We start from the raw sequence: 23,153 nt of genomic DNA on the forward strand, positions 1-23,153 counted from the left end.
TCTCTCTCTCTCTCTCTCTCTCTCTCTCTCTCTCTCTCTCTCTCTCTCTCTCTCTCTTTAAAAAAAATAAAAAACAAATAAATTACTTTAACTGGGAAAATTGTGGTGAATTAATTGTTCTCATGTTCCAACAAATCTTTACCGATGTCCAGCAACATGTATTATGCTTACAGAATTCAATGACATATTTGAATTAAGCTGATTTGAGCATAATTTAGACAGATCTATAAGCAAAATACTAGGTTTCATTATATATGAAATAATCTTAATAATATGACCTTAAATATTATTTGAAATATAAGGAATAAGTAAAATTTAAATATTTGAATTAAAAATCCATTCACATCAGATGTTCAATTTTTTTGCTATTGTTTGTTAATGTTGGTGATAAAAAATATTTGAAACAACTTATATATCCATCAGTAGGAGAATGGTTATATAAAACTGTTGTAATTTCATATACTGAAATATTAAGATACAGCTTTTTAAAAGAATTAGGTACATCTGTACATCTGTCATGAAAATATCTATAAGATATACTGTTTAATGAAAAGCAAGATTCCAAATAGCTGGCATATATAAGCTTATTTGTGTAAGCATGGGAGTTTCCTAGAGAAAAACATATGTAATTGATAATAGTGTTTTCCTCTGGGGATAACTGATGGTTGAGGAATAGTGGGAAGAGAAAGACAGTGTGGGCAGATAGCAGGAAGATAAAATCTTCACTATATACATTTTGAACAGTATACAGTGCTATATTTAAAATATGATTAAAATTAAATAAATTATAGCCATTTTATCTTTTATTTATAAAAATGTAATTTTGGTTTCTTTATGGAATTATCATCAGCTTGCCTTACACATCCAAATTATAGACATTTACCCTGCTGTAAACTGTTCTTCATATTTTAAGTATGTCTTGCTACCAAATGAACTAACTGGAATGTGAATAAGTGGAAAGTAACTATAAGTAATATTTGTTGTATAGAAGTGCTGATCTTGTTCTATTTTCAGGAAGATATGAATTTGGGGTCTTTATTACCTTATCTCCCACCTTTAACTATGGATATATTAACCCTGATTTTATTATTGTTAAATGTTATTATTGAAGTGATATTTATTAATATTAAAGTTTATTTGAAGTAATGTTATAATTTTGATATGAAGTGTTTTTCTAAAGCTCCTGTTGCCAGAATATTCAGAGGTGAAATAATTGGATTATGAGAACTGTAACCTAATCAGGTCACCTAGTTTGAAATGTAGGTAGATGGGTTGTAGCTAGAGGAAGTGGGTCACTGGGAGTATTCCTGGAAGGGTATATCTTCCCTGTGGTCCCTTCACATCTCCCCTACTTCTTGACCCCATCATTATCTGAGCTGCTTTCCTCTGCTGGGCCATTTCTCCATGATGTGCTGCCTTATCTTGGGCCCAGAGCAATGGAGTCAGCCATCTATGGACTGAGACCTCTGAAACCATGAGCCTCAAATGAACTTTCCTTCCTCTAAGTTGTTCTTGTCAGGTATTTTGGTCACAGTAGTGCAAAAGCTGACTAAAACAAGTGCCTTAAATTTGAAGGTGGTTTAAATGTTCAAAGTGCTTTTGAATTCATTAGCTTATGTGACTTATGCAGTTACCTTGAAATATAAAGAAGAAAGTTAATGTTTTGGGCAATACAGAGATGACACTAAATGAACCTTACATTGTCCTATTTGGTGTCCCCTTGTGACTGAAAGCCCCTATTTGCAGGATGGATACAGATATACGTTTTAGGTAGAAGTCAAGTAAAATAATGAGTACTGAAATCAGTAGTTTTAACCTCTTTGATTCCACACTAATTAACTGAGCTAAGTTTCAAAAGCCAATGTGAGTGGCTCCATGGTAAATATCCAGTTGAAACATGATTTCTGTAGGACACTTGACATGCATATACGTTTTATTCCTAAACCCATGAATAGAATGGAAAAATTTTTCACTTACCCCAATGCATTCTAATGGGATGCATGGGTGTGGAGCCTTATTAAATTCCAATATTATGTTTAGGCCTGGAAATTGCCAAGAAGTGCAGAATATTTATGATGATAAACCAGCAACTGTAGCAGTTCAATGGGATCCTGACTACCAGCCCAGAGACAAATGTATCAGCACCCCATATAATTACAATATTTGCAGATTAGCTGGAGCAAATGCTGTCATGGACAGGCAAACTTGATTTCTTATATTTTTAAAAATTCTCATCTGAAACTTATAGTTACTATGGGATAAAGGAAGTGGGGGGTCTCAATACCAAACCCCCTGAATGATAGGGCAGAGATTTACAATTTTATTAGGAAACTTATCCCAGACTTTGAAAGGAACTAATTGGGATCTGAGCGAGACCCCAGTGGAAATTTGTTGCTTAAGCTTCATGTTTTGATTGAAAGAATGGGAACATGGGATGCTCTTTGTTACTAATATTTCAGTCTACAATCCCTCCCCTGTAGTTCTTTCTGTAGCTGCTTATTGTTTAATTATCCTTAAATATAATTGTTCTACTGAGTATACCATGATGCTAATCAATGTGCTATTGAAGCTACTATGGTTACTGCCAGCCTATTCCTAAAGGTAGATTTTAAATATTTAACACTAATATTCCCTGAGAAGAATGTCCAATTTAACGTTTTCTTTTCTGTTTCAGGCAATGGTTTGTGTCTACATGTATAAACAAATCAATCAATGCGATTGAAATGAATTTTTAGTTTCCATGAATGTAGTGTAAAAAATCAGTAGAATTATTTATTGGATTGAGTAAATAATGTTACACAAGTTTTGTATATTGTTGTTATAATTTTTGTTGCTCCCTTTTGTTGTTTACTTGTTTATTTTTGGTACCAGAGATTGAACTCAGGGGCACTAGACCACTGAGCCACAGCCCCAGCCCTATTTTGTATTTTTATTTAGAGACAGGTTCTCACTGAGTTGCTTAGCACCTCGCTTTTGTTGAGGCTGCTTTGAACTCATGATCCTCTTGACTCAGCCTCCCAAGCTGCTGGGATTACCAGCATGGTGCACGGCTTATTTATTTATTTATATTTGCCAGAAAGACCAAGTGGGGGAATATGAAAGGTCGGTGACTCATTAATTTCAGTGAATAAAGCCATTTTTGAATTTGTATGTTAAGGTTAATGAAATATATCTTCTAAAATATATTCAAAACACTATTTGAAATCACATTTCAAAATCAGTGTTTTCTCACAACATTTCACCACTCAAACTTACCACTGTCTCCTATGTATAACAGAGGATAAAATATGAACTTATCAACTAGGAACATAAAAGCAACCGCAAAATAATCTTTAAAACTTTCCTGCCTTTTCACCCACCTTTTATTTTATCAGTGCTATAACCAAGTTACTTTGCACATTTTCCTTATTAACATGTTGCGTTAATTTCCAAATCTGCATCTTGGCTTAAACTCTTCTTCCAAGTTTGGAAACAAATAGTAATAGCTACCACATTTATCATTTATTATTTACCATTGCTAGGCACTGTTGTAAGTTATATTACATTTTACAAATAATTTGTTCAAAGTCAAGTAACATTTGAATCATAAAGTAGGAATCTGAATTGAGTTCTATCTAATGTCACCATGTACTCAATGCTCTGAAACCTCCCCTTTCTTTTTTGCCATCACAAGACCTATACAGTCTCTAAAAAGCCTTCTATAATAACATCCTAAACTAATATTTTCAATCTCTGAAATCCTAAATCATTTACTAGTATTTGACCCACTTATTTGGTTCATAGCATACACCACTGTTAGTACAAATTAATCCTCACTGTACATGGGTATGTCTAATTTTCCCAAGTAGATTTTAAGCTCCTGGAGGACAAGGGCCATGCCTCATATAACTCAGGAAATATAATAGTGCCTGGCATTGTGGAACAAATAAACACAATCTCCAAATTAATTTTCCCATTATATTCTTTCTCTAAAAACAAGTGCTTCCAGTAGAATTCTTAGATTGCAATGAACAAATAAAATTTGCTAATTAAAACAAAAAGAGAACTTATCAGAATGATATCTCAAAGATGGCCAGAAAGTCTGTGAGAACTAGGTTTAGGAACAGAAAATAAACTAGGCCACATTTAGATGTACAATCAAAAGAGACTACACAATGATCTCATCTTGACCCTATTATTTGATTAAACTTGTTTTGATTTTCTTAAATGTGTTTTCTATTTATTCTAGCTTAAAATTTTATTTGGAAATCACAGATTTTATTAAAAAACAAATATTTATCCAGGATGAATTTTTATTTAAGTTTTCCCCTAAGAACTCTTTAATTTACTTTTTATTATAAAAATTAACTCATATTGATTGTACAGATTTGTGAGTTTCATTGTAATACTTCCATACATGGATGTATTGCACTTCAATCACATCAACCCTCTTTACTACCCTTTTTTCCCTCCCTTCTCTTCTTCCTCCTGTCTGTTTCTTTCCCCCTCCCTAATATAGTACCCTCTTCTACTTCCAGGTCATCTTTTTTTTTCCAGACATATATCTGAAATATTGTTCTTTTTTTGTTGTTTCTAAATATGAGAGAAAACATGTGATACTTGTCTTTCTATGTTTGGTTTATTTTGCTTGTCATGATGATCTCTAGTTGCATCCATTTTCCTGCAAATGCCATGATTTCATTCCTTTTTATGACTGAATTTAAATTTTTTTGTCCTTATGTCACTTTGATCAAGATTCAAATCCCCAGGAAAATCAGGCTGAGTAGATAAATTTGAGATCTGGCCTTAGTCAAAATTGTATGCATATCATGAGGAGAAGAATCCCATAAAAGCCAGTTTTCTCAACCTCAGCATTATTAACACTATTAGATAATTTTTTATCATGGATGACAGTAGTCCTGTGAATTGTTGGATATGTAGCAGCATCCCTATCCATTACCCAAGTAAACTCCAATAATTCCCTGCCCACCTTGTAAGAACGGAATATTGAGCGTTGGTCAATGATCCCAAGGAATAAAGCCATTCCTGATTGAGAACCACTGCCCTAAAGGAAATTTAAACTGCTGTTGGAAAAGAAATGAATACTAGATAGTCAACAATAACAGGCAATTGCACCTCTTTACTCAACTCCAGGGTCGGGTTATACTAATTGCTATGTAAATTACATTCCTTGGGGCACATAGTATTAATAGGAGGTCTTGGAGTTGTGCAAATAGATGGCCTTGACACAGATTCACTATTCTAGGCATTGTGTTTTATTGATTTAAACAATGATTTTGTTATGCCAAATACCTGGCAAATTCTGAAATAGTCACTGGCATTTGTCAATTGGTAGCAGCTGTTTACTGGGATATTGCTCCTTCCAAATCACCTAGACTCACAAACTAACTCTGAAAATGGATAACAGCAGCCCTGTGGCACTGCCCCAAAGTGCCCAGGTGCACAGTTATTAGTGATTTCCTGATGTTCTGAGGGAATTGAGGGTCTTGGAAAGAAAACTTGGAAATAACCTCCATGTAGGAAAACATAAGAAGGTTCTTACTAAGCAAATTAGATTTAGGGGAAGCCCTAAAATTTTCTGTAATCATGAAAGTAGATTTGCCAATACTAACTCAAGCAGATGATTAATTTGAAGAACAGAAAGAATCCAGAAATTGCTAAGTTCTGAACATATCTTAAGCATTATTATCTTTTGAAATACTTTGCATTTTCTTATATTATTAGCTAATTGCATGAGGCATTCAAGGAATATCTCCTTCTGAATTAACTACATAGATTTCTTAATTCTAAATTATGGAGTATATATTTTACTGGAAAGTTAATGTAAGGTCTCATATGTTTAAACTATTTTAATTTATAGGTTTACTAGGCTGAGTCCCCTAATTTAAGTGACTATTCAAGAAAAAAATACATAATTCCCATAACTGTTCAATATCATCCTTAATCTTACAAAACAATAACTCCAAACAGGATCAGTCTTGGGTACAAAGTGTCTCCTATACCCTATGCTCCTTCATTTTGTGTTCCCTACTTCAGAGAATTTTCTCCTGCAGTATGCTTTTAGGCACTCAGGGTTGTATTGACTCTCATCAAAACCAGTTGCAAAGAAGCCTTTAGGAATTTAAGACACTGTACTTCTTCCCATAAGGTGTTTTTGAAGGCTTGTCTCTAAATGTGGAATGGAACACTTTATTCTTTTGGGTGAGTTAATCAGCAATAACACATTGGACCCCAAGGCCCTTCTCTGAACTTTTATCTTCACATTAATGTTGGCCAATAAACACAGTGTACTTTAGCAGAAGTCTATGAGGACAGATACAATTATTTTTTCCCTCAAGATTCCAACCAGCATTATTATGAGAGATTCCTTCACTATGAAATTATTTTGGAAAGAGAGCCCAAACATATTTTATTTATTTTTTTTACTATCCTATGTGCATATATTTTTTAATGCTATTTTATTTTATTTTTTATTGGTTGTTCAAAACATTACAAAGCTCTTGACATATCATATTTCATACATTAGATTCAATTGGGTTATGAACTCCCATTTTTACCCCAAATACAGATTGCAGAATCACATTGGTTACACATCCACATTTTTACATAATGCCATATTAGTAACTGTTGTATTCTGCTACCTTTTCTAAACATATTTTAAATAGACCAACAAATGCCTATTAAAAGTCAAGTTTTGTTTTCACTTTGGCTTTTTATTACCTTCATCAACTGCCTACTGTAGCAATTAGTTTTATATAATTATTTTCTCTGCCTAAATTCTAATATTCTCTTATATTTGGAATAGGACACAGAATGACATGGACTTTTTTTTTTCTTTTGTACCATGGATTGAATCCAGGGATGCTTAATCACTGAGCTATACACCCAATCCTTTTTATTTTTATTGTGAGACAGGGTCACATTAGGTTGCTTATGGTCTTGCTAATTTGTTGAGCCTGGCCACAAACTGTAGATCCTCCTTCCTCAGCCTCCCAGGCTGCTTGGATTACAGGTGAGCACCAATGTGCCTGGCACATCAACCATTTATTAAAACTATCTAGAAAATGATGTATTCTCTAGGTGTCCCAGTTATAATAGCAAGGTCATGATGAATTAGGGGAAAAATTGTCAATAATTCTCAGAAAAATTTGGAGATTATTTTTCAAAGCCTTGATCCTTTAACCTTCAGATATTTTAATATTTATCTCCTGCATGCCCCATTAATAAGAATTCCCTTTATTAAATAATTGTTACTGATGATAATGGTTCAGGTGCTTTATACAGCTATTTGGAAGATAAAATTATTGAGAACCACTAAAAGTCAAACAGGAGGTCATAATCAGGGGATTAAATTGCTTTGAAAACACACATTCTACTTGCTCTACAAATACTCCTGCCATCATCTAAAGCAATTGCAAGCATATGTCTTTTTTTAGCCTAGAACTTAAAGTCAGTTACTGTCTTTGAATAAATAAGTGATCCTTTAACAGACAGATGCTGTTTCTGGAAATACTGGGCAATCTACCTGACTGTTGCCCCTGCACAGCTCAGGGCCTCCCTACCAACTGGCTCAGAGCTTGTGCTCTGATTTGTAATTCAGTGGATGTGCCCTGAGGGTGGTGAATGGTCAGGGATACTGTGAACTTGCCCTGAGATGCCCTTTTCTCTGAATACCATATTTATTTTTACTAATATTTGAGTTTTGAGCAATGCATAAGCTTTGGGAAAGCTTTCCCTAAGGCAGGGCGATTTCTTCTCAATGCCATTTGACACAGGGCCCTTCTCTGGAGAGCAGAATGTTTACCCAGCACAAATCGGCCCAGGCATAAAGCAACTTCTTCAAACTTGAAAAGAAAACAACCTTGGGGAAAATGGAAGCTTAAAGAAAGGTTATGATCATAGTTTTCCCCTCTTTTTCTTCACAGTGATTTTCTTTCTACTCTTACCTTTTTGCTCTTTCAAGTAATTTGCCTCCTTTCTCTAAAATAGTACTCCCAGGATCCTTATGTTGGTGATGTCAAATTCCATATGTGGTTACTATCAAATAAAGATACTACCGGCTTCCACACAGTATTTGAGATGCAGTTAACATTAAAATAAATTAGAGGTTAAATATAGGATAAAGGTCAATTTTACCTTGCATCAGGATCATCATTTGGCTCTCTTGTTATTGATATATTACATTTTAGAAATTTGGCCTTGATAGTGATGCCTAAGAAAACAGGAAGTTGAATACACAAGGATGAATGGTTTGGGGCTAGATAAACCTTTATAGGTTTTATTCTTCCAGTTATTTTGACAGAAGAAGAAAATGAAAAACAGAAAAGAAAGGATGCATTCAATATCATATAGCAAATTAGCGATAAATCAAAAGAATAAAACCAAAGTTTCTTGAAGTCAAGATACTCTTCTTTATTCTTAAGGGATTAAGTAAAGTTTTAATTATGCATAGGGTTAAAAGGATTCCTAATGAATAAATACCTCACATCAAGAAAAACATCACATGGGTAGGAAGTAGGCTGATTTTTAAAAAAATATTTTTTTTAGTTGTAGATGGACACAGCACCTTTATTTTATTTATTTATTTTTATATGGTGCTGAAGATCAAACCCAGTGCCTTACACATGCCAGGTAAGTGCTCTACCACTGAGCCACAACCCCTAGGCTTATATTTTTAAGAAGGTGCTGAAGATAAAGCAGACATTGATAATCTTTAGAACATTAGTTAGTTCTATGTTAAGGCCCAGTATTTTTCTCACTGTACCATGGCTAATCTTGACCTATTAGGATCCAAGTTTTCAATTCTGTGAACCTAACAGATATTCAAATATTATTTCAAAGTGGTATATTATGTGCTCCATTTAAGTTTTTATAGCTGTTCCACATCTGGGATGATTCAACAAAATGGTTTAAGCACACATTTTATGCCAGACACTTTTACACTAATTTTCTCATTAAATTCTCACAAGGATGTATAACATGGCTTCTATTATTATCAACATTTGACAAGTGAGAAAATTGATGCTTACATCAAATAATTAGCTCAAAGTCATATTGATGATGAATATACTATGGGTCCAGGATTCAACCTTAATCTATCACACCTTTGAGATCTTATATTATTTCTTTTTAAAATTCAAAATAGATCCTATGTTTCTATACAAGTGTTACCAAAATAAAAAAGAAAAGGAGTGGGTTGCTGGGCCTGACCTGCCGGTGGGTCGCAGGTCCGCCTACCTTGCAGGCGAGTAACTAAGAACAGAGTTGGGAGGAAGAGCATGAGAAGAAGATTAACATTAAACAGGGATGAGAGGTGGGAGGGAAAGGGAGAGAGAAGGGAAATTGCATGGAAATGGAAGGAGACCCTCAGGGTTATACAAAATTACATACAAGAGGAAGTGAGGGGAAAGGGGAAAAAAAAAACAAGGGGGAGAAATGAATTACAGTAGATGGGGTAGAGAGAGAAGATGGGAGGGGAGGGGAGAGGGGATAGTAGAGGATAGGAAAGGCAGCAGAATACAACAGACACTAGTATGGCAATATGTAAATCAGTGGATGTGTAACTGATGTGATGCTGCAATCTGTATACGGGGTAAAAATGGGAGTTCATAACCCACTTGAATCAAAGTGTGAAATATGATATATCAAGAACTATGTAATGTTTTGAACAACCAACAATAAAAATTAAAAAAATAAAAATAAAAAAGAAAAGGAACTATATAACAAAATTGATGAGGTTGAGCGTGAATTGATTAAATAGTTGTAGCTGTGTCTACATAATTCTATGGGTCAGAATGGAATGAAAATTCAATTCATTCTTTCACTCAGTTAATACATGTTTATATTCCTATTATAGATATTATAGAAAAGTGTTCTGCCAAATAGTGTGTGTAATCCAGTGTGAAGTATAGATCTGAAGAATACATAGAATATCAAAAGGGTTAGTCTTGTAGCACAAACAGATATACACACATGGATATAGTAAATAACAAAGTAGCAATTACTTCTTTTAGTTTTTATTATTACTATAACAACTTCCCCAGGAACTTAGGTTAAATTGACATTTTTATTATTAATTACAGTTTGGAGGAGAAAAATATGATGTGGGTCTTTCTAGGTTAAAATTTAGGATGTGTTCAGGTCTGTGTACTGTTCTGAAGGTTCCAGGAGATAATTCCCTTTCCTTTTCCAATCTTTAGAGGCTGTTCACATTTGTTAGTTCTTGGCCTTCTCAGTCTTCAAAGCCAGCAATGAAAGTGTGGGTCCTTCTCACATCACATCACATCACCCAGGCCTTCCATTCTGCCTCCCATTCCCATATTTAAGGACCCTTATCATATACTGGACCCACCTGCAGAATCCAGGATACTTTCCCTATTTTAAGGTTAGCTAATCAGCAACCATAATTCCATTTGCCATGTTAATTTGCTTTTTCTATGGATTTTAACATGTTCCTAACAGATTAGGTTGAGGAGATCTTTGAAAGGAGGCCTCAGTCTGCCTAGCACCATGCCATAAGAGGTAATTAAATAACATATAAATAGAACTTAAAGAGGGGAATATGTCATATGGAACTATGTACATTACATACGCTGCATTTTCATGAAATGAATTTTTCTTTACTCATTTAATTTGAGCCAAATTAGTTTGTGAAAATAACTCTTGTATTTCAAACCAAAGCTTATTAAGGCAGTTATTTGAGTAGAATGGGCTAGTATTAATATTCTGTTTTCAATCTAATGGTTTGTTTATCTGTGGTTGTCAAATGCCTTAGGTGTTCATATTCTGTCAACATAAGCTATTATAATACAAAAGAGTAAGAGAAAGCAAAATATCATGTAAGCAAACTTAAGTATTTAAGATGTACTAATAATCCCCAATGAGGACAACAGACAACTATGGATATTAAATAAGCAATTTATGGACTGGGGTATGGCTCAGTGGTACAGCACTTGCCTAGCATGTTTGAGGCACTTGATTTGATCCTCATCACTACATAAAGATAAATAAAGGTATGTGTCCATCTATAACTAATTTTTTTCAAAAATTAACAATTTACTTAGAATAAAATGTTTAATGACAAAAATAATATCCTAATTTACAGAATATTCTTTTAGTGGACATTCAACATGGTGTGATATTTAGAACTCAGGAAAAGTTGTTCTAATTAGAGACTTAGTTTATGGTCTGAAGTGGAAGACAGAATTGCTGTCAATCACAGGACATTATCATTTTACACTCCTCTCTGTCAGTTATTTCCAGATTTGTTCTGATGATTTCCAGTAACACATTTATTTGCAGGAGAATAAACAAACTGCATGGTCATCCAATACCCATAAATTGAAAGGTATTGTTTTGCTTTTAAAATGAGCAAACTGAAGTTCAGAATATTATTTTGGAGGACATTGAACATGATGTGATACTTAGAACTCAGGAAGTAATTGTCCTCCTAAGTAGCGAGTCATTCTAATATAAAGACATTCAGAAAACTTAAATTACTCAAGCAAGGACTCACCTCTGGAGACTAGAGGCCAGAATCAGGATTTAAATCCCAAATAATAACTCCTGTACTATAGTCCCTTAGTCTCATTTGATCTTCACAAAATTGCTGTGAGGTAAAAATAACTATTAATTTGTTTGATCATTGAGGAAATTAAGTTTCAGAGAGGTTAGGTAACTTGACCAGTTTTACCCAGATAGCAAAACTGGCAGAGCTGTCATTCAAACCTACATTGATCTAACCTTAGAGCTGGGATCTTTCTCTCTGAATCTCTCCAGGATGAATATATAATAGTATTTCAAATGAACTCAATTGTACTAGAAAAAAATGGAAAAAAACCCCAAAACATTGCTTTCCATTTTCATCACTGAAGTCAGGACCTGGTCCTTAGAAATCTTGATTAATTTCCCACTTGATGGCAGCTCTCTGGGAGGTTTCCAAGCTTGTTCCCTGTCTTCATAACACTGATGAGCACTAATTTAATTAATCAAATATAAGTTGATGATCTACGATGTTGAAATTGATTTTTCAAATGAAGCCAATTATAACTGCTCACAGTTCCAAAAAGAAAATATAAGCTAAGTGATTTTAAGATGCAATTATTGGATGCAGTAGAATCAGAGGAGAAAAAATAAACTGAATTTACAAAGCACTCTCTTCTTTCCATTATTATCCCATTAAGTCCAACTGGGAGGCTAGGAAGACAAAGATTGTTGTCTCCAGAAACTAAGATATGAAAACTCATGATTTTTTCTAATTATGATGCAAGTCTCTCAAAACAGGTGTCCCGCCTTTTAAAATCAATTTCACAAACTTGCCTTCTAACTACGGAACTTGAAAGGTGGTCCCATATTTTCTGATAGTACAAGCATTTCCTGAGTTGTCATTGTTCATCTCCTATTATAGCTTTGTCAAGAATGTAAGCCCAGTGCTCAGAAGGAGATGCTGAGACTTTAAATAAGCCAAATTTGAAATACCATAAGGCAGGCTAATGGTTTGACAGGAAAGCCATTCCCACCACAGTCTTATCTATATAGACTGACATGAATCAGTTTCCAAGTATAGTCTAATTCACCTAAGAGTCTGCACATTTCCCCCTGCCCTACCCACATTCTATCATCCTCTGGTCTGGACTAATATTTCCTTTATAGAACATTCCAGTACAGGTGGAAACTCAGGAGTTCAAGGCTGCTCTGGCCTTCAACCAAATTGATCTGGTGCCACTGGATGTTTCTACAGCAAACATGCACTTTCTCTGAGAGTGTCTTTAGTCAAGAAGTGCTCAGATCATTTCTGAAAGAACAAAAGGATTTTCAGGAAACTCTTCTGTTGGGGTGGTTACCTGGGGTTACAAACGAGGGAAAGTACTACAGGTAGATGTTGCTGCATTGAGACCCAGTGTCTACTATTCTGTTTTTAGTCAGACAGGCTAGTTACATGCCTGACTAAAGCTCAGCTCTTTAAGATCTTTGTCTATGGGCTGATGACACATCAATGCGTTAGTATAAATCTGACAGCTGCAGCTTACTAGCATATAACCATTTGGTCTCAGATAGTATTGAAGAAGAGAAGGGCATTGCTTAGTTCTAGTTCTTGAGAAGGGAATTTCAAAAGCTCCTCATTCTTGCCTGTTTTATGTCTTTACGGACCTTGGGAATGTCTGTGATATTCATCAGCATCAGACTGATCTCACCCTAATTCAGAGCAGATGGTTCCTTGTATATTATGATTTTATAGGGGATGTCTCTCTCAACTTTCAAAAACACCTGCCACCCACTATGTAGGTCACAAAACTCTAAAATGTTGCAGTTGAAAGCATAGGCTCTGGATTAAGAATACCTGAGTTTGATTTCTGGTGCTGCCATTTGCTGTGTGAATTTGCTCATGATTTTTAACCTCCTCTGGGACTCAATTTCCTTAATGTGTAACTATGGATGATAATAATACCCACTTTTTAGAATTTGTTATGGTTTGGATCTGAGGTGTCCCCCAAATGCTCATGTGTGAGATAATGCAGGAAGGCTCAAAGAGGAAATGATTAGGTTATGATAGCCTTAACTAATCAGTAAATTAATTACCTGATGGGATTAAATGAGTAGTAACTGAAGACTGGTGGGGTGTGGCTTTGGGGTATATATTTGTAGCTGGTGAATGGAGTCTCTCTATCTGCGTCCTAATCATCATGTGAACTACTTTCTTCAACTACAGTCTTCCACCATAATATCTTGCCTCACCTTGAACCCCAAGGAATGGAGCCAGCTACATATGGACTGAGACCTCTGAAACTGTGAGTCCTTAAATAAATAAATGTATCTTTCTTTACAGTTGTTCTGGTCAGGTCCTTTAGTAACAGCAGTGAAAAAGCTAATTAAAACAGAAATTGGTACTAAGAAGTGGGATTGTTGCTATGATTAACCTGACCATGTGGTTCAGAAGCTTTTTGAGCTTTTTTTTTTTTAATTTGGTGGGAGGAATTTTAAGATCCTTAGCAGTGCAAGCTGGAAATGCTTTAGGTTGTAAGCAGAGTTTGATGGCTGATTCTGGTGGTAGCTCAGAAGACCAGAATGCCAATAGGACCACTGACAGTGGAGACAGAGCTCAAGAGGGTTCAGAAAAAGAGGACACTATTGGAATTTGAACTAGAGAACTTTCCTGTTATGTTCTGGCTGAGAATTTGTCTGCATTGTTCCTATGTCCTGACACTTTCTGTGAAGTTGATTTTAAAAGCAATGGACTTTATAATCCTGCAGAAGAAATGTCTAAGCAGCATGGCATTCAGGAAGTGGCACAGGTATTGCTGGTTGCTTTTACCAAGTTGATTTTGATATTCAGAAGCAGAAAGATTTGAAAAACTTGGACTTATAAGGCAGGAGTAAAACTGGGACTAAGGAAGTTTCAGTTGTTAAAGACATTATTAACACTAAAGACATCCTAAAGAATTTGCCTAGAGACAATAAAAAAGATGGCTTTAGGGCATTTCAGGAGCTGTCAACACCACACCCATCCCAGGATCAAGGGAGTAAAAGTGAAAATTCTCTTGAGAAGAGACCAGTGGGGAATCCTTCTTGCTCAAGGGGGGCTAGGAAGTTTTTTCAATATGCTCAGCCACTTAGACACTCAGAGGCTGCTGCATCCATGGTCTCTGGAGGCTTGGCTACTGCTCAAGATGGTGGCAGACCTTGGCATCAACCACATGGTGCTGGTTCTGTAGGAATGTGGGATGCTGGAGTTAGGGGGTCATGGAGGCTTCCAAGAATTCAAAGGAAGGCCTGAGAGGCCAGGCAAAGTGCAAGAGGGTTGGAGTCCCTGCAGGCAGCCCCTAAAAGAGCAAAACATGGAGATGTTGAGGAGGAAGCCAAAGCTGCAGTGAAAACCCCCAAAATAAAGAAATGCAAGTAATGTGGGACATCATCCTAGGAAAGCTACAGGAATTGAGCAGATAAAAGCCAACAGAAAGGCCACATAGGCTGCAACCAATAAGGCCACAAGGGCAGAGCTACACAAGCCTTTTGGAGATAACATCATGCCATGTGCTCCAGACACCGAACTATAGGGCAGGTTTGCCCAGGTGGATTTTGGTCTTGCTTTTGTCCCATCCTTCTATCTACGGCCCTATTTTTGTAAGTAGAAATGTTTATTCAGTACCTTTATATAGTGGATATTTGTAAATTGCTTTTAATTTTATAGGAGCTCATAATGCGAGACTGCCTTGAGCCTCAGAAAAGACCAACCTTAGAATTGTTGAGATGTGGGGGACTCTTGGAAATGGACACTACATGTATTTTGTACTGTTAGATGAGTGTGAGCTTTTATGGGCCAGAGGCAGAATGTTATCATTTGGATGTGAGGTGTCCCCTAAATGCTCATGTGTGAGACAATGCAAGAAGGTTCAGAGAAGAAATGACTGGGTTATGAGAGCCTTAGCCAGTCAGTGAATTAATACCCTGATGGGATTGATTGATAACTGAAGGCTGGTGGGGTGTGGCTGGAGGAGGAAGGCATTGGGGTGTGGTTTGGGTTATATATTTGTATCTGGCAAGTGAACTCTCTCTCATCATCATGTGAGTGGCTTCCCTCTGCCACACTCTTCCACCATGATGTCCTGCCTCACCTTGAGTCCCAAGCAATGGAGCCAGCTATCTATAGACTGAGACCTCTGAAACTATGAGTACTTCAATAAGTTTTTCTTCTCCTAAAATTGTTCTGTTCAGATCTTTTAGTCACAGCAGCAAAAAGGCTGACTAAAACAGGATTGTTCTGAAGATAAAATAATATCATGCTTCTAATATGCTAAGCAGAGGATTGCTTCATAGTTTAGTTCTCAATAAACAGTAGCTGTTGAGAGCCACAGCTGAAGGGGCCCCAGCAAACTTCCAGCTGCCAGCTGATGATTGGCTCACAGCGGCCCCAGCAAACTTCTAGCTGCCAACTGATTGGCTCCTCTGCGGTGATGCTCATTGGGCTGTTTCCCTGCCCTTTCAGACCATGGAGCTGCTCATTGGGGGACTTTTTTTGGCTCTGCCCACGTGACCCAGCCAATCGGCCTCAAGAGCAGGAGGAGTGGGGGAGGTGGAGAGGCTTATGGGAAGCCGGTGGTGGCAGTTGGGCTCTGAGGGTTTTTCCTGAGGAGCTGTGTGGTGTGGTGTGTGTGTTCTAAAAATAAAGTTCCTTTCTTTTGACAAGTGGCTCCTGAATTGTGCCCAGCCAGACTGCGGCAGGTAGCAAATATTATAGTGCCAATTATAGTGTATATTGACTGTATTTCCACTTTGGGAGTGATCTAATTAATTATTTATAGTGAATGAATGACTGAGAATAGTTATTACAAACAGAGGATGTTTGAAAAGACAAAGGTGATATATTAAAGAGAATAGGTGCAGAGTAATGTTATGGTTTAGATGTGAGGTATCCCCCAAAGCTCATACGGGAGACAAGATGGTTTAGAGATGAAGTGATTGGGTCATACAAGCCTTATCCCAATCAGTGAATTAGTTCCATCTTATGGATTAACTGAATGGTTACTGAAGTTAGGACTGTGTGGCTAAAGAAGGTGGGTCATTGGGGCATGCCTTTGAGGTATATATGTTATCCCTTGTAGGTAGAGTCAGTCTCTCTCTCTCTCTCTCTCTCTCTCTCTCTCTCATTCCTGGTGCCATGTTCTAAGCTGATTTCCTCTGCCACACACACCCACACACACCCACATACACCCACACACCCACACCACACCCACCCCTCAGGCCCTGAGGAATGGAGTCAGCAATCTATAGACTGAGACCTCTGAAACTGTAACTCCCAAATAAACTTTTCCTTCTCTAATTGTTCTTGTCAGGTCTTTTGGTCACAAGCAGCAAAAAAAAAAAAAAAGAAAAGCTTACTAAAAAAGTTGATTAAGAACACCAGGATCATGAAGACAAGTCTCGCTCACTTCAATAATTCAGTTCTTCAATACCAAGAGCCATCGCAACACTTTTCCATAGAGATCCAGGTTTAAAACTCACACAGGCAGCCCCTGCCTTGGTAAGGAAATCAATGTTTACTCAACAAATTTAATGAAATACCTACAACAATGCAAAGAAAAACGGATGAGCTTGCAGATGTGTTTCAATAGTATCTCCATAGATAATTCACTCAGCATAAGTCACTGCTTTTATTGAGCCCCCTAGATTCTGCAAAACCAAAATAAGATTAACCTGGATAGCTTGAATTTCAGCCCAATATAAATTTGGCTAAAAAGCAAATTATTGTTAGAATAATGGAAGCCATTTAATCAGCTTAATGTTATGTCTTACATAGATTGGATAGTCTAAACGCATCTCATTAACTATATGGTATATCTCTGAGCTCTGAGCTAAAATCTAAGAGATATGGGTTCTAATCCAGTCTCCACTAATAATTTATAGCATGACCTTAGGCAATTCAGTTAATTTTTGTATTGCTTTAGTTCTTCATCTTCAAAACAGGGATGGTGGTTGCCCTCTGTTGTTGTAGAGCTAATAAGAGGAGCAAATAAAAATTTTAAAAGTATAACAGTGCTAACAGGTATAACAAAGAAACCATACATATATGAACTACAAATATAGAAATTTCTACCCAAAAGTCACAACTTACAAAAATGCATCCCACAGATACAGCTGTCTTTTGCCATTGTTAGGGGTCCCTGAGTAGAATATGTCCATGATCATTTCAATTGCTTCTTTAGTGTTTTAAAATATTTTCCCACAATAGCACTCTATTTATGCTTAGTATAAGTTGATCTAACTCTAATGAAAGGCTTTTTTTCATTTAAGAAAATGGATAAGAATCATTAACTACATTTCTGGACAACAAAAATATATACCACTTATATAGCATTTGTTATAAGTAAAATATTATTCTAAGGACCTTGATATTAATGTATTTAATGCTTTCTGCAACTGTGTAAAAGATACATAGTATCATTATCTCCATTTTACAGATAAAAACTGAGGCATCAAGAAATTATATGATTTCAAATGTATGAATTGCCAAGATCATTGTAATGTCATGTGTAGCTAATAAAAAAAGAAAAAAAGAAATTATATGATGTTCCCAAGGGTATATGACTAGTAAAAACAGCTGAGTTGGGAATTTAGGTCATCTGGTTCCAGAGTCCTTGTTAAATATAAGCTTAACAGTATCCTGATCAATTTAAATCATTTCAACAGTATTTAGTCTTACAGAATCTTGAAATTATAAAGACTTTAGTTCTTCTGCCTAGTATATGAGTTTTCTCTGCAGAGTCCCCAGCATTCAGCTTTGGCTTGAGAATCTTTCTATAAGCCAATAATTCTATAAGGTCATCATTTCAATTTTTTAATAACTCTATTATTTTTTTTCCTTTATATTCAGCCAAAATGTGTCTCTGTGTATTTTACCAGTTAGTCCTACTTCTGTTCCCTAGAATAACATGGAATAAATTCAATATATCTTCTACATACCAAGGCCTAAAATATCTGCAGACAAATTTCTCGATCTCTTTCACCTTCTGCCCTCCTGAAAATCTTCCCCTCTCCAGGCTAAACACTCTCAGTTCCTTCAATTGTCCATTGTCTTTTAAGTGACATGCTTTCCAAAATCCTTTCCCATTTTAGACATCCTTTTTTGGGCACAATGCAGTCTGTCAATAGGCCTCTTAAATATGGCACAATAAACTTAACACATAATTTAAGATGTCATCTAAAGTGCACTGGAACCAATACTTCTATTGTTCTGATCCTACCTTTTAGTGACGTGGACTAAGTTGGAATTAGCATTTTTGGCAACCTAGACAACCTGTTCATGCTCCTAGCCAAATAAAATCCCAAGAATATGCTTTTGCAATTGGATTTTTAGACATGAATAAAAAGCTTTACATTTTTTCCTATTAAATGTCATCTGGTTAGTTTCAACCCATCATTCCAAACAACTGAGATCTTGTTATACGAGAATTATGTCCTCCAAAGAATTAACTGTCCCTCCCAACTTCCCCACATCTGACACCATGATATGTATAATTTATATACCATCTAAGTCACTGATAAAAAATGCAGAACAGTACAGCACCCTGGGAGAGGGCTCTCTGGTGGTCAGCAATGGTTCATTAATGAATGCTTAAGTACAGGGCCTGCTGCCTGATCAAATTTCCACACTGTACCATCCATATTTCTTTGGGTCTGCTTCACATTCTGAGATATTCTTCCCCAAACTGATTAGCTATATAATTTGTGTGTGTGTGTGGGGGGGTGGTAGTGCAAAACAAATGCATAGGACCCCTGGTTAAAATTATTAAGAATTTCAAAACAGTAATAACAAATAGTTAATTAAACCAATTTGGGGTCCTTCTAAGTTCAGGACTCTGAATAACTGTACAGAACATATACCCCTGAGGCCAATCCTCTCCACATACTTTCTTGTGACAGAGACTGCTAACTATTCATCAAAATCTGTTCCCTTATTCTTTCTGAGAACATACCTAGACTTCATACTTGCCAGCTTTCTTTACAGTTAGGTGTGACCATATGTCTGAGTTCTAGCCAATGTAATGGGAGTGGGAGTGATATGTACCAGTTCCAGATCTGACCCAGAAAAATCTCCCACACAACATTTTTTATGTCATTTTCTATTTCACAAGCTTGATGATGATGGTGACCTTGGAAGTCATGTACTACCAGATGAAACTCCAAGAATGAAGGAGCTCGGGTTCTTAAATTAAGAACAATTGCTAGGACTTAGGACAAGCAAAAAATAAGTTTCTATCATATCTGTACCATTATGTATAGACCTTTGGGTTTGCTTGTTACAGTTGCTAGTATTGCCCTAAATAATACATTGCCCTATCAGAATTATCAAAAGGACAAATTAAAATTCACATTTCTAAGTTCCTCTATCATCACATGGAATCTATTGGATCTGGAGTGGGAATAGGAATCTATATATTTAACAAATCCTAAACAGCTGATTCTGATAATAAGAGCTTGAGGGTCTGCTGATCTAGAGTTTTCCTTACATTTTCCCTATCACAATGCTCCCTGGTCTATGCTCCATTTCCTCCTGTTTGTTTCCAAGGTGACATTTACTTCAGGTTGTTAATTAATATACTTCATAGAATACAAACTTTATGTATGGAGCTTCACCAGCATTCTTATAAATTTAGAACAGAAGTAAAATTAAATGATGGAGGAGCAGAAAGTAGAAGCCTACATCCCTGATGAATTCTTGAAGTTGATATACTAATTCTGGTTGTCCCACTCCTTTTCTTTTTGTTTAAAGAATCAACATGAATGTGTTTGAACAATAAATAAGCAGGGTTTTCTGTTATATGAAGTTGAATCCATTTCTTATTCAGAGGTAATTATGTTGAAATATGGTGCCCATTCAAGTCCACGATATAAATATATTATATATATGTGTGTATATATATATATATATATATATATATATATATATATATATATATACACATATATAATATATATGTTTGTGTGTATGTATATGTGTGTGTGTATATTTCCCTATGCTGTTAGATGTTCTCTGTTTTCACATAACATCAGGATTTCCCTGAGTAACTTGTTCAAGCAACTGAGTCTCAAGTTCAAAGTGATAGAAGTCAATATTTCATTTCGTTTGGATCTTAAATCATATTGTGTTTTTCCTTGGTTAACTAGAACTGTCTCATAGAAGGCTAGAGAAATCACTGTTAAAGTCTTAAAATCTCAGAGAAAATATTCAGTGTTTGATATTTTTCAGTGAATGAAGCCTTCATCTTATACCAGTTCACATACTTCTTAACACAATAAAGAGTAAATCAGTGTGCTTTTGAGAAGCAGCAAGATCATTGAGGCACCCTGTTTGCTTCAGGGCAATTTTGTGAAGCATGTTTGAGCATGGTTCTTTCATTCTCTTTCTTTTTCATCTATTAAAAAGTAAAGAGCGATGGATGAAGCAGGATCTGATCATTCATCTTGAAGGGACAGTTGAAGTTTTGCATACAAATGAAAGCTATCAATCTTGTCAGTCTTAAATTGGAGCTCTAAACACTAAGTCTACAGCCAATTAATATCCCATGACCAATCAGAGCACTCATGCAGACTGTCCTGCCATTCTGAAACATAATCCCAATACCAAGAATTATTAACTACAGAAAATAGAGTAGTTTTAACTTGTGATTTCCAACAATGAGACAATATATTATTCATTTGTGCTAAAAATAGGTATTTTACAAAAAAATATTTTGACCAAAATTTGCTGATGAAAAGCAGCTGAATGACAGGCCTAAATTACATGGGATTAGGCACTCTGTAATGTCACCACAGGGTTCAGTTCCACAAAGTTGAGCTTCATAAAGGTCATACACATGGAGGGGAGGCTTAACACAATTCTGATTTCTGATTCAGGAGACAAAATCATCATTTGGCTGGGTGATTTGACCGTCAATTCTGAATTTCAGGAGTGCCACCACCATCCCTTACAAATCCTCAGAATATGCCAATTTGGATGTTTTATATGTGCAACATCAATAATGTCAGGGGTAAAATATTTCTACTGAGCATGCCCAAGGGATCATATGCCCTTAAAAGATACAAAAGCTAAAGAACAAAGACTAACAGGCTTATTGACAGCTAACAAGATGCCACAGGCAGCTCTAAAACTGGAGACAGAGAAGTATTTTGCTTAAAAGCCCATTGTACACGAACAAAGAGAGAAAGCTCCTTGTACAGAAAAAAGACAGGTCAATTTTCCCATTCTGAAATGTTGACAGCACTTTCCTTGCTGGTTTTGCTATCTACCAAGTTGACTTCCTTACCCCTTGAGTTTGAAAATCTACCTATAGGAGGCCATTTCTGGCTATTCAGATTCAGGTTATAGATTCAGGAGTAGGTGAAGCAGTCCTTATCAAGATGAATTGATTACTTGCCACAAATATAGAGTTCATATTTATAAATGTTGAAATTCAAGAAAACAATGTCCTATACATTTATTTCAATGTCTTTGAAGTAAAAACACATCTATCTTTAAGTGATCAAAGAGGAAAATAAATAAACAATAGTGTATAACATAATCTATTTTAAAACATAAGATCTGGTACTCAAACTCAGAATTATGCATATTTATGATTTGATAATACAAAATAAGAACATGTCCTCTCCATTCAAAGAGATTATTGATACTAAATGTACTGTATGGGCTCAGAAAAAAAAAATTATTTAGAGTCAATTTCAAGAAAAAAAATGCATATTTTTTCAGAATTGAGCCTTGAAAAGGAAGTAAATGCTATGTTATTTTTTTTTTTAGATGAGAAGGGAACTATGGATACTGTGGAATTATAACATGGATTAGTTCATAACAAAGGGCTTTCCTTTATTTACAATTAGTCATTACAATAGCAGTTACAGGCTTTCTAGAAGACATGGGTTCAAATCCTTGCTCCACTACTTCTTAACTACATGACCTATGAAAACCATTGAACCACTCTATGCTTCAAGTTCCCCAGCAGTAAGAAAGAATAGTAGTATTTTAGTTGGTATATAGTAAGCACTTGTTGATGTGCTTTTGATTATTAGTATGTTCTATAAAACAAAGTTATAATCTTTTAAAAAGTCAAGAAGGAACATCCAAACATTAGTGTCATACTCTAATGTAATTGTCCAAAGATAACTTTGCCAGAAGGTATTGATTGACTATTATGTACTAAGTACTGTAAAGAAACATATGAAGATTTTACAGTCCCTGCCTTCAAGGAATATACAGTCAAATCTGAAGTATGTAAACTATTTTTGGTGAAATGCAATAAATGGTCTGTGACAGAAACTAGAAATGTTTAATCTATAGCAAGTAATATAAGCACAAGACTAGAATATAATACTATCTCAAATTCCTTTGTTGTATGCAGAGGCAAAGTGGGAGGACAGATACTAAGATCATGCCAAGAGTGATTTATTAATAGATTTTAGATAAAACAGAAACTTCAGGTAAGGAAAAATTTCTCAGCACAGCCATCACCCTATACACTTAAGAGAATAAATTAAATTTAAAGCTTCCCTACTAGAAGGAGCTTTAAATGACTCACTACTAACTGCTTGCATTGCATGACTTCTTTATAGGTACATGCATGTGGGGGGGGGGGGAAGAGAACATCAAATTTCTAGCCCAAAACATA

The sequence above is a fragment of the Marmota marmota genome, unplaced genomic scaffold (genome assembly GCF_001458135.2).
Source record: "Marmota marmota marmota unplaced genomic scaffold, marMar, whole genome shotgun sequence".
In the NCBI taxonomy this organism is placed as follows: domain Eukaryota; kingdom Metazoa; phylum Chordata; class Mammalia; order Rodentia; family Sciuridae; genus Marmota; species Marmota marmota.